Consider the following 12040-nt stretch of genomic DNA (forward strand, 5'->3'; position numbering starts at 1 on the left):
ACACCAGATAATAACTGTCTGTGAAGGAGCCTGCTTTTTTTTTTTTTTTTTTTTTTGCGGTACGCGGGCCTCTCACTGCTGTGGCCTCTCCCGTTGCAGAGCACAGGCTCCAGACGCGCAGGCTCAGCGGCCATGGCTCACGGGGCCAGCCGCTCCGCGGCACGTGGGATCTTCCCGGACCGGGGCACGAACCCATGTCCCCTGCATCGGCGGGCGGACTCTCAACCACTGCGCCACCAGGGAAGCCCAGGGGCCTGCTTTCTTAAAACTCCGCGTTTTAGTTAATACATTGAAACATAGACACAATGGTTGAGCTGCAAGAATCGGGGAGGCCATCTTATGGAGGGAATGGTGCCCTCAAGGGGAGGGAAGCTGGCTTAGACCCATGACCCAAGCATATCAGGGGGCTGAGTGGCTCCCATTGACCTCTGATGTTTTCTCTATCCCCTACCAAGTTGTCCCCTTCCTCTGGTGTCTTGTTGCTTACCTTTGCCACCTCTTTGATGCTTGAGTGATCTGTGGCCATACTGATTTGTCTTGTAGATTCTCCTTTTTTAATTCCACCATAACAGACTAAACTCATCATTACCCATATTTTTACTTTGTATCTGTCAGTCTCTTCAATCTGACTGAAGTCTGGTCTTGCTGGCTCAGGAGTCCCTCTGTCTCTCTGACTTTCTCTGTCTCTCTCTCACTCAATCTCTTGCTCTCCATCTCTCTCCCTCCTTCTCCCCACTGATAGAGCATTTACTATGTACCAGGTGTGTTCTAGAAGCACCAACATTGCCCGTAGATCTGGGTAATGGGAGCTTTTGCCCTGGTCACGTGCATAGCATCCCCGTGGGATGAAATGCTCATTGGTGCCCAGGGACATGTCCACCCAGAGTCTGCACCACCCCCCCCACTCCATGTCCCAACTACCCGGAATGAAAGAATCCCCTGCCCAAATGGCCCCAAATGTGCACCTGGGGCTTGAGTGGACCTGTTCCAAAGTTCCTCCTTCCTGAGCATGCCCGTGTTGTTGGTTGTGGGGTGAGGCTGGATGAGCTTTGCTGTGTGGGATACCCACATATGTGTCCATGAGGCCCCTCACGATACAGAACACAGCCAAGGGTGTATGTACAAGGGGGTGATCTATGGGTGGGGGGATGCCTCTTCTTTTATTTGATTCCCACTTTCAGCTCCCATAAATGTCAGCTCCTGCCATGTGCTTTACGTATGTTGCTTCATTTGTTCTTCACAACAGCTCCATGTGGGGGGAATGTCAAGCTCTTACGGGGAATTAGAGGGAATTTACAAGGTCTTAGGTAAACTCATTTATCCAACAAGTATTTACTGATCGACATAGTGGTGTGCAAAAACAAATGGCCTCGTCTCTCATGAATCTTCTTATGTCCACTGAACAAACCAATAAAGACAACCCAGTAAACAAAGACTGTGTCATTGTACACTTACTAAATAGCAATCACACGGACTGTTGCACTAACCCAGTCTTGGGTTCCTAGAAGACATTTAGCCTCAACCTCCACTACGATTTCAAAAAGGTCCTTGTAAATTTGTCTTCTTTTTGTGAACATTTTTTTCGTATGTCCTGTCTTCAAAGCAGATGTTCAAAATGTCTCTGCTTTTATAACCTAGAAGTGTTGGACACAACTTTCCAAGTTCTCTGGTAGTGTTAGTACCACAGACTACTTTGGTTATATGTGGTGCTGGATGTCATCAGAGATTTTACATATGTACATATTTATATCTATCTACCTATGTATCTATGTATATACACGCATATACATACACGCAGGAGCCTTGAAATTACTGAAGGCAACTTCCCTCCTCCAACTCCCACAAGCTTAGGACTAGGCCCCTTGGAATGACTTAGAGGGTCTCCCTCAGAAGAGGAGATCATCTTGGACTCACTAAAGGTGTCTTTTCCCTGGACCACAAGGGTGCTTGTCTCCAGCCTAATCCCATGCTCCTGGGACCTGTGGGTCAGGCTGGTGCTGAGCAGTGGAGCACAGGCAGCCCTGCTTGGGACAGAGGCCACAGTGATGGGTCAGGCACCCTCCCTGACAGGACTTGCACCACTGGTGTAGGAACTGGTTCCCAGAGATAGAATATGGCTGTGAGAAACACGCCCGGGCAGCCAGTCAAACTGCACTGTAACTCTTGGGGTGGGGTGGGCCGGGGCCAGCACCATCCCTTCGGACTGGGTTAACCTGGGGGGCTGGTTAACCTGGGGGAAGCGGGGACTTCCTGCTGACAAGGTTTTGGGAGACATATTTAAGTAACATAGGAGACTGGTGACCCTATGACATTTAGAATTTGTGATGCAGGTCATATAGGTTACATTTGGGATGAAGAAAAGTGGGGCTTAAAAAATCTGAATTGTGTTTCCTAACCCCAATCTCCTTCCTTCTTACAACACAGCTCTGCCCACAGGACTTCTTATTCAAAGCCATCTCCTCTTCTGCAGCCCACCTCCAGCTTTTGGCCCAGATGTGCCTTAGTTTCCTCATTTCTCCCAAGTCTTCATGCAAAAACTCTGCTCCTTTCTACCTTTCCCTTTGCTTCTTTCCTATTCTCAAGGACCAGTTCTCTTTTTCCTTATGGTCTTCCCAAAGAATGACTTGCAAATTTAGAAACCAAACTCTTGTGGTCGCTGAAAAGATCTGCAGAAATCATTCCGCAGCTATTCCAATTTTGCAGAAAGGGGAACTCACAGTGGCTGGAATCCATTTAGAGCCGATTTGTAGCACTAATTTCCCAAACCATAACTCTAAGATATCCACTGAAACCCTTGAGGAACTGGAAGGATGTAAACTGTAACTGTATCACAAGGATATAAATTTGAAATATCAGTCCAATAAGATATACATGTGTAAGTTGAATGGTTGGTTATTTATTTATGATATGTGTCTATAATATATATGTTAAACACAGTGAGTTTAGAACCCAGTAGATACTTAACCCACTTTCTGAGTCTCAAGATTTTTGGTAAGGTTACTGTGAATTTCAGAAATAATACTAATAACTTTGAAATTGCTTAATTTTTATTAGAAGAAATGAAGCCTCATCTAGCATGATAGTATTTGTCATGAAGGCATAAAATTACATGAATAGAAGACAAAAGTGAATTTTAAATATCTTATTTTAAATAGGATAAGAAGTCAACATACTTAAATATTTTCTGTACATATTATTAATCGTATTATTCAAAGCATGGGGCAAAAGGATTAATTTTTAAATTAAATGGATAGTTTCAATATGCTAAATAAATAACGAACCCAATTAAATACACACTTGCTTAAGTTTATCCCTTGTATTAGAATTTTTCTTTTGGAATTCAAAATGATATCCAGTTTCTGCTGAATCCAATTAAAAAAATCATATTGTTGACTTTTGGTATTGAAGAGCTATTTTATCATGAGTTTTATATTAAAATGTTTTATATTGAAATAGAAACAAAAATAAATGAACATAGTAAGATCATTAAACATCTGCATTAATGAATATCACATTTTAAAGTAAAAATACTTTAAGGTATTTCTTTTTTTTTTTTTAAGGTATTTCTTAAAGACACTAGGGATGAATTTCCCTGCACCTTCACTAATGGCAACAAAGCCCCTTATTTGCAAATATAAGAGTTCAAAAAATAGAGGTTTTGGAGTAATTTTTATCACATACTTTAAAATACTCTTGCCTCATAAGCAGTTATTTATGACCAACATGCACATGTACATTTCAGTCTTCTTTCATTAAACCTCGCTTGAGACATGCATGTGCTTTTCAGTCTTGGAGACAACTAGAAAGGCTCTCCTTGAAAGGCTCCCCAGACTAAACCCAGAGACTTGGATTTGTCCATTTATTCTAAACAGTTTCTTTTGAGCAGAATAAACAGCATCATTACAAAAAATTTCTAGAAAACATCAAAGAAATGTGGTTCTTCCTTCACTTCTGAAATAAGGCATGAATTGTTGGACTGTATAAGAATGAGTAGGGTGAGTGCAGGGCTGTTCATGACCCAAAGGGTAAGGGAAAGAGTTTGGTGGTGTTACCAACCGAAATGTATCTCCCCCTAAATTCATATGTTGAAGCTCTACCCGCCTATGATTGTACTGAAGATAGAGCCTTCATGGAGATAGTGTTAAATGAGGTCACAAGGATAGGGTTCTAATCTGGTAGGACTGGGGTCCTTATAAGAAGAGAAAGAGACTACAAATGTGCATGGAAGTAGCGAGAAGGCAGTTGTCTGCAGCCAAGGAGAGAGGCCTCACCAGAAACCAACCCTGCAGACATCTTGATCTCAGACTTCCAGCCTCTAGAACTGTGGGAAAATGAATGTCTGTTGTTTAAGCTACCCAGTCTGGGATACCCTGTTATTAGCCCCAGCAGACTAATGCAAGGGTGTCCTTCCATTTACTAGTTCATCCCTTTCTGCGTGTCTGCCATACTCCCAACCCCATCCCACTGGATATTCAAGGTCCTCTTGCTGCATCCTGTCTCTCCAAGGCATCCACTGATCCCCTGTAATTCCCACCTGCTCTCCTGACTCCAGACATTTATGATATTCCACTCCTAAAAACATACTGATCCTACATTGCAAACCCTGAGAAACTTGCCAAATAAGTGACTGGTTTGCCTATTTTTTAGTTACTAAAACTTGCAAAGATGTACACGAACATGTAGCAACAAATAACTAATAAGCCATGAAGTTCTGAACACCTTTCATGTTCTCCTTTGAGAAGAGTATCTATGTGTGTTCCATTACAATTATGTCACCCCGCCATCACCCTGGCCACGACCAATTAGAACAGGGCTGGTCCTGAGCAAAAGGCGGCTAGCAATGGGACAGCTTATCATGCTGCCTATGAAAGAATTTTACCTGAGAGGACACTCCTCAATTGATAATGACTAAGCCAGTCAGATTGTGGTTCTATGAAAGTTTGAATGCAACACACAGAGAAAATCTCAGTAGGCATAAGGTATAAGTAGCAGAAGCCATGAGATAAAAAGGAGAAGAGAGAAAGAAGCGACTGGTAGAAGCAGGGGGAGTGGATGGAGAAGCCAAGAGAGAAGCCGCTTAAGAGACCACAAGGGCGACACTGAGATATGACACTTTTTAGTTCTCCAGGAGGCCCCATCCCCCAATTCTTGTGGGATTCACACAGTACCATAGAAGAGTGGTTAAGGGCATTGGGCTTGGGAACAGACATGGGTTGTGCCCCCAGCTGCCCAAATAATTCAACCGTGTACTTAAACTCTCGGTGACTCAGTTTCCCTGGTAAAAAGAGGGCAGTAAAATAACCCCGTCATGGGATTGCTGTGAGGATTCAGTGACATATTGCTTGTAAACTCCTTACTGCATTGCTTATATATAGGAAAAGCTTAATCAATTTTAGCTATTATTATAAACTGTGTACACTTATAATAAGCTCCCACCTGATGAAGTAAATGAAGTGTGGATCTATTCCTTGCAATGTGAAAGACACTAACACATAGTTATTATGACATAATGAATAACCTCTCTCTAAAAGACACTTACATTTTGCAGAGGTTTGGTGGGAATTAAGGTGTATAATTTCTAATACTCAACTGCTTACTTTTGCCCTAACAAAGAGGAGACGTGTGTGGAGAAGTTTGGGATTCCCCAAAGTAATCTGGCTAAATGGTAAGAAGTCTCATAGGCAAATCCTAGTATGGGCAATGCCAGTTAAACTCACTAGGACTTCTTATCTTCTCCTCCTAAGGTTGGGCATTCACTAAGGGGGCCAATTTTCAGGAAAGCAGACGTTTCTCATAGGACCAGGTTTCATAGAGAAATGATGGTCTGAGTAGAAAGGTCTCCTCAAACTCTTTCAAAGCAATCAGTAGGATTAACCAGAACTACTTAAAAGCAAAGATGAAAATTCAAATTCCATTCAAATGAACTTGATGGGCTAGTTCATGTGGCTCAAACAGTTGAGGGAAGAGTTTTGGGAATCAAAACCTTGGAACAGGAAATGCGACCCATAGGACTCTCTTTCCATAGGTTTTCTTTTTTTTCTTAAATATAAATTTTTATTTAGAATTAAAGCAAATACTTCAGTATCACAAAAATAGTATAAAACTTCGAGAAATATACCACTAGTTTGGAGTGAGCACTTATTTGCCCAATTACAACATGCAGACACACACAGAAAACATGCGCAAGCGTGACATTTCCATCCCCAGAGCAGCAGTTGGTTACACCACCCCGGACAGAGAGTGACATTGTCAGGGACTGAGGTCAAGGGCTCCGGCAGTGGTGACGTAGGAGGGGTGTGGACGTGCATTGCCCCCACTCCTGCTCAGCTGAAGGCCGCGAAGTATACATATAGAGATAGAGACAGAGATAGATACATAGATATAGATACAGATATAAGTATGTATGTGTGTATATACATGTATAACCTATTGGTAATGTTTCTCTGGAGAACCCTGACTAATACAGAAGGAGTTAACAGCCCAGTAGTCATTTCCTTCAGAATTCTGAATCTGGATCTCCTCCTCCTTTCCTCAATCTCATAATTAAACATTCTACTTAAATGAGAGGTACTTGCTGGGGAAATGCCACCTTAGAGCTCAGCCTGACAGACTTAACCATGACCTCCACTAGAAGCTGAGCATCGACTCTCCATTGCTTTTCACGCTTTTTCTTTGAGAATCCAAGCCATCTTTCAGTGACACCTAACTCCCTGGTGTGACTCAGGGAGTGAATGGTCCATGGAACGTCATGTGAAGTTCCCTACAGCAGGGTACTTTCTGCTTTAAAATTGGTACCATTGTCTGATGGGATATGGTCAGTGAAACCAATATAAAACACAGTCCAACTAACAGTCCTTGAATACGATTCCTGCATCTGTAGTGCACACGGGATTGGCAATGTCATCCTCAGAAAAGGATTCAAAAGCAGTCCACACGCAGTGGTAAGCTTGAGAAAAGGGTGCAGCACCAAGTCTGGTACGTCTGCCTGTGAAATCCAGGGATCCTCTTTCTACTCTGCTGTCATAGCTGGCACCCTGGGCACATTTCCAAACATTCTCAGCCTCATATGCTGGTGTAAAGTCATGGGAAGCTTTAGGCTGCTTTGTGGCAACATGGACAACATATATTACAACCGGAGCCCCATGAAGGCAAGGAGGCTCTGATGACATGGATGCAAGCATCTGCAGAAAGCCTTAATATAGACGCCACTCTCTTCCAGGCCATTCTTTTTTAAAAATTAATTAATTAATTAATTTATATTTTTGGCTGTGTTGGGTCTTCATTGCTGCATACGGGCTTTCTCTAGTTGTGGCGAGTGGGGGCTACTCTTCATTGAGGTGTGCGGGCTTCTCACTGCGGGGGCTTCTCATTGCGGTGACTTCTCGTTGTGGAGCATGGGCTCTAGGCACGTGGGCTTCAGTAGTTGTGGCTCGCGGGCTCTAGAGCGCAGGCTCAGTAGTTGTGGCGCACAGGCTTAGTTGCTCCAAGGCATGTGGGATCTTCCAAGACAAGGGCTCAAACCCGTGTCCCCTACACCGGCAGGCTGATTCTTAACCACTGTGCCACCAGGAAAGTCCCCAGGCCATTCTTATGTACAGGAAACTCCATAACCATCATGATATTGTTTGTGAAGTTCATTAATCTGGGAACTGCTCAGCCGGGTGATTCTGGCCCAGGGCATCCCATGAGGCTACGGCCGAGATGTCACCAGGGCCACAGTCATCAGAAGTGACTGGAGCTGGAAGATCTGCTTCCAAGGTGGTGCAGTCACAGGCTGGGAAGGTGGTGCTTGTAGCTCATGGGAGGCCTCAGTTTCTTCCCACACGGGCCTCTCCAGAGGCTGCCTGAGTGTCCTCATGACTCTCTGGATGACTTCTCCCTGTGCCAGGTGCCTTGGGAAACAAAGATGAATTCGACATCCATTTTGACCCCAAGGAGCAGACAGTCTTGAGACAGTCTGAAGTCACCAAACTGTGACTTTCCTGCTTGAGCTCCTTTCCCTCTGGAAGACAATAAATGGTCTCAAGATATTGCCTCTCAGGTTAGACCTTTCTTCTCTGAGTCTTCCCAGTACTTAAAAAGACTACAACCAGAGTCATGGCACCGTCCACCCAGCTCACGGCAATGCCGGGAAGCCTATCACAGCAATGCCGGGAGCCCGGTCTCCGGCGAAGCTTTGTGGAAGAGACGGGCTTGGAAGGATGAAGAGGATCTAAAACATTGTTGAGGGCGAACGGGAAGAGGGGCGGGGGCAGGAGATCTGCCGCCAGCGATGCCACAAAATGATATACTCTCCAGAGGTTTTCAAACTCTCATGGGCTTCATTTCCTCCTACTTTGTTTACCCATTGTGGCACTTTACAGCAACAATTAATCAAATTGTCACGTGTCCGCCCATGTCATGGTCTGGACAGGAATTTTAGATAGTGGGGGAAGAGGAGTTTCTACAAAGGTATATAGTCCAGACAGAAAACCTGTGTTTACTATAGTAATTCGCCTGAGATCCCACAGCTAGTAAGAAGCAGAGACTTGAACCAAAGCCTTTGAACTCCAAATCTCATGCTCTTTCTTCAATCACACTGATGTTGATTACTGAGTTCTTTTGTTTTCCAGTCATAGAAAGTAGTAATTCTGATAGCAGTGGTTATGCTTCCTTGTTTGAAACATAGTAGACATTCTCTACAGGTTGAATTACTTTACTCTTTCTGTCAAGAATTTCCAACCTTGAGCACTTCCTACTGTTTGATCCTGCGTGATGATTCCCTCCGATGAGTATCAGAGTGTAATGATGCATTGTTAGGTCTTTGTTTTTAGTCTCTCAAGCATGGACATGAGCTTAGGCTTGCACTTCCCTATTAAATCCTACTGTGCATCAACTACTCTCTCCCTTGTTCCCAGCTCCATGCATTCAAGTAGGAGCAGACAACTTATTCTGGTCCATGGGCTATGAGTAGAAATGACACATGTCACTTCTAGGTCAGAGCAGGAAGAGTAAATGTGAATTCTCATGGACTCGTTCTTCCTGTCATGATGGCCTTCCAGATGATGGGACTTCCCTAAGTCTGACTTTGAGGAGCAGAGCCCTTCAATCTCCCCTGCATCCCGTCTGCCTGTCAACCAGCCCTGAGCCTCCAGCATGAGAAATCAGATTGTGTTGTATGAAGACTCTGAGATCTTTGAATTTACTTATCACTGAAGCATAGCCTACCATCTCCTGGAAGTGAAGTGCTGTATTAAAAAATAAATTGTGTAGTGTTGACTTAATGGTTGGCAGTATGTGGTTAGGAGTCTGATATCAAAGGTAAGGAGCATAACCCGTGTTATGCAGTGGTAAAACATTTGGCAAAACTGTCACTGCAATAACTTAGTAAGTTTGCATATTTAAAGAACTCACATTTCTAGGGGAAAGTGAGTGAAAAACAAAGTGTTTGTGGTAGAATGTCTTGGTTATTATTTGTTGTGTTTTACAAGATAGTAAAGAGAGAAAGAAAAGGATGACTGGTTTTATAAGTAGAAATACAAGGAAATAGAGACTTCTAGAAATCCAACACTTTACCATGTTGGAATAGCTGATTGATTTTTACTCCCAAAGAAAGAGTTAAAATTAAGAACTTGAGGAAAAGTCCATTAAAACAGATATTTTTGGCAAGAATCAGATTAAGGATGTTACTTCATGGTTACTTAAAACCTCTCAATGGTTTAGACTTTTTCCCGAAAAAGATCAGATAAAGGATCTGGCTTTACCACTTACTACTCCAGAGAGGCTCAAATATACTGAGAGGTAAAAAATATATTGAGGGGGTAAAAAAGCAAATAAATATAGCAGCTCTGAAGTCTATGTCTCCAAAGAACTATACTGTGGATATTATAATATGAAACCGATTAAGCCAGACAGACAATGCACCTCTAAAGTATTCAGCGAATGATACTTTCAAAAAACCTATGAACTTGGAATAAAAAATTCATGAGCCTTAGAGAACTGAAATAACTTGTGTGCCCCCCTCGTACCCCTATGGAAGGTAATGGTCTGGAAAGCTGTATCCCCTAAGGAGGTTGAAGTATATATCTTCCAAAATATTGTAAAGGATGCCTCATCCTGTTTGTAAACACTTGCTCACACCTGCCTTACATGCAAAATTGACTGGATGTGAACTTAATTTGATCTTAAGTTTTCCCGCGTCACTCCAAAGGAAATGGGATACTTTGATGACCATATGGTCACCTTGCCCAGGACAGATTAGAATACAATGATCTATGAACACTCCAGTTTAAGGATGCAACACTGAATGTTGTAACCTTGAATCAATGGAATGTGAGGTATATCGATACCGTCCAGGTCCCAGTTGGAAGATACACCCAACCTGCCACAGCAGTGATGGAGCAACCTGTGACATTGGTTCCCTGAATCTCTCCAAGAACCCTTGAAATGGCAACAAGCAGAAGATATCTGGTAGTGGTCAAGACAGAGAAAAACTGACCAATTCAGAGACACAGTTTGTAAACCACTTTACCACCTTTTTAGCTTGCTTACTCATTTAGACTTTGGAGGAAATAAATGCTGGAATTTATAAATGTTTAACTATGTGGTCGTGTGGTTTCCTGAGCGCATACTGCTACTCAAAGAACTGGATGTTTGCTGTGACCCAAGTGAGACAGAAATTGAAACTAAAATTGGAAATTCAATTTCAACTAAGGGCATATTCTGTAATTCCCATTTTGGATGCGGCCAAGGTGTATAATGGAAAAAACAGCAATCTTTCAGATGTGGTGCCAGGCGTCACAGAGAACAAAGGAATAAGAAGCTTTTCCCAGAGACCAGAGTAAGACTCTAATCAAAAAAACCCTCTAAACCCCAGTGTAGGAGGTCTTGGCCGCACCCGTTCAGTGTGATTTCAGAATTACTGGGCTCAGTGACTGCCAGGTATCCTCCCATCCTTCCCCTTCTAAACGGGAGTGTTTGTTGTGGTTACCCTGTCCCTCTCTTACTGTTACATGTTGGGTATGTTGGCAGATGGGTTGCAAATTATTTGCATTTTAATACATCTTTAGGACAGAGGATCACATCTGGATAAGACAACTCCTTAAAACCTAGAGATCTGAAACTTAGAGCTAGATGTAGTGAATAAATTAATCTTCGGAGATGCGTTGAGTATGTTCTATGTGAGTTAAGACATTTTTGGTAACCACAAGGGTAGACTGTTGTATAAATATTGACTGCTCATCAAATATCCCTGTGCTTGTACACATTTCCCAGCTCCCTTTTACATAGGCAGGGCCATGTGACTTGTTCTGGCCAATGGGCTGTGAGCAGAAAAGATGTGTGTTACTTTCAAGCAGGTCTAAGTTCTCCACGCATTGTTCTTCCCTGCTGTGCCAATTCCTCACCTGGCCCTTAGGTGACTAGATGCGACACAGCTCCTCTTCCCCCCAGCCCCCAAACAAGTATAAACAAGGAAGAAGACACTGCTGTGGGAAGCCACTGGCACTGTAGAGTTCATTTGTTCTTTCAGCATTACCTAGCCTATCCTGACTAATACAAACTCTAAAACTTCAACATGGGCATGCATATTAGATAGTAAAAATATCAGTGACAATCTCTTATAATAATAAATTGAGGGCTTCCCTGGTGGCGCAGTGGTTGTTAAGTATCCGCCTGCCAATGCAGGAGACATGGGTTCGAGCCCTGGTCTGGGAAGAGCCTACATGCTGCGGAGCAACGAAGCCCGTGCACCACAACTACTGAGCCTGCGCTCTAGAGCCTTCGAGCCACAACTACTGAAGCCCGTGTGCCTAGAGCCCGTGCTCTGCAACAAGAGAAGCCACCGCAATGAGATGCCCGCGCACCAAAATGAAGAGTAGCCCCTGCTCGCCGCAACTAGAGAAAACCCGTGTGCTGCAACGAAGACCCAGTGCAGCCATAAATAAATAAATAAATTTATAAAAATAAATAAATAAATTGAGATGTACATTACAAAACATATATAACATACGTAAGGAGAATGAATTATCCTTATGGCTAAGTAAAGTATTTTTACTTTTGC

General features: G+C 43.1%; 1 long non-coding RNA gene across 2 annotated transcripts in view; it reads right to left on the reverse strand.

Moving 5' to 3' along the window:
• Positions 1-12040, reverse strand: part of LOC112398141 (uncharacterized) — a 123357-nt gene that overhangs the window by 13236 nt on the left and 98081 nt on the right. The window lies entirely within an intron of this gene.

Source organism: Neophocaena asiaeorientalis, unplaced genomic scaffold, assembly GCF_003031525.2.
Source record: "Neophocaena asiaeorientalis asiaeorientalis breed wild unplaced genomic scaffold, Neophocaena_asiaeorientalis_V1.1 scaffold226, whole genome shotgun sequence".
Lineage (NCBI taxonomy): Eukaryota > Metazoa > Chordata > Mammalia > Artiodactyla > Phocoenidae > Neophocaena > Neophocaena asiaeorientalis.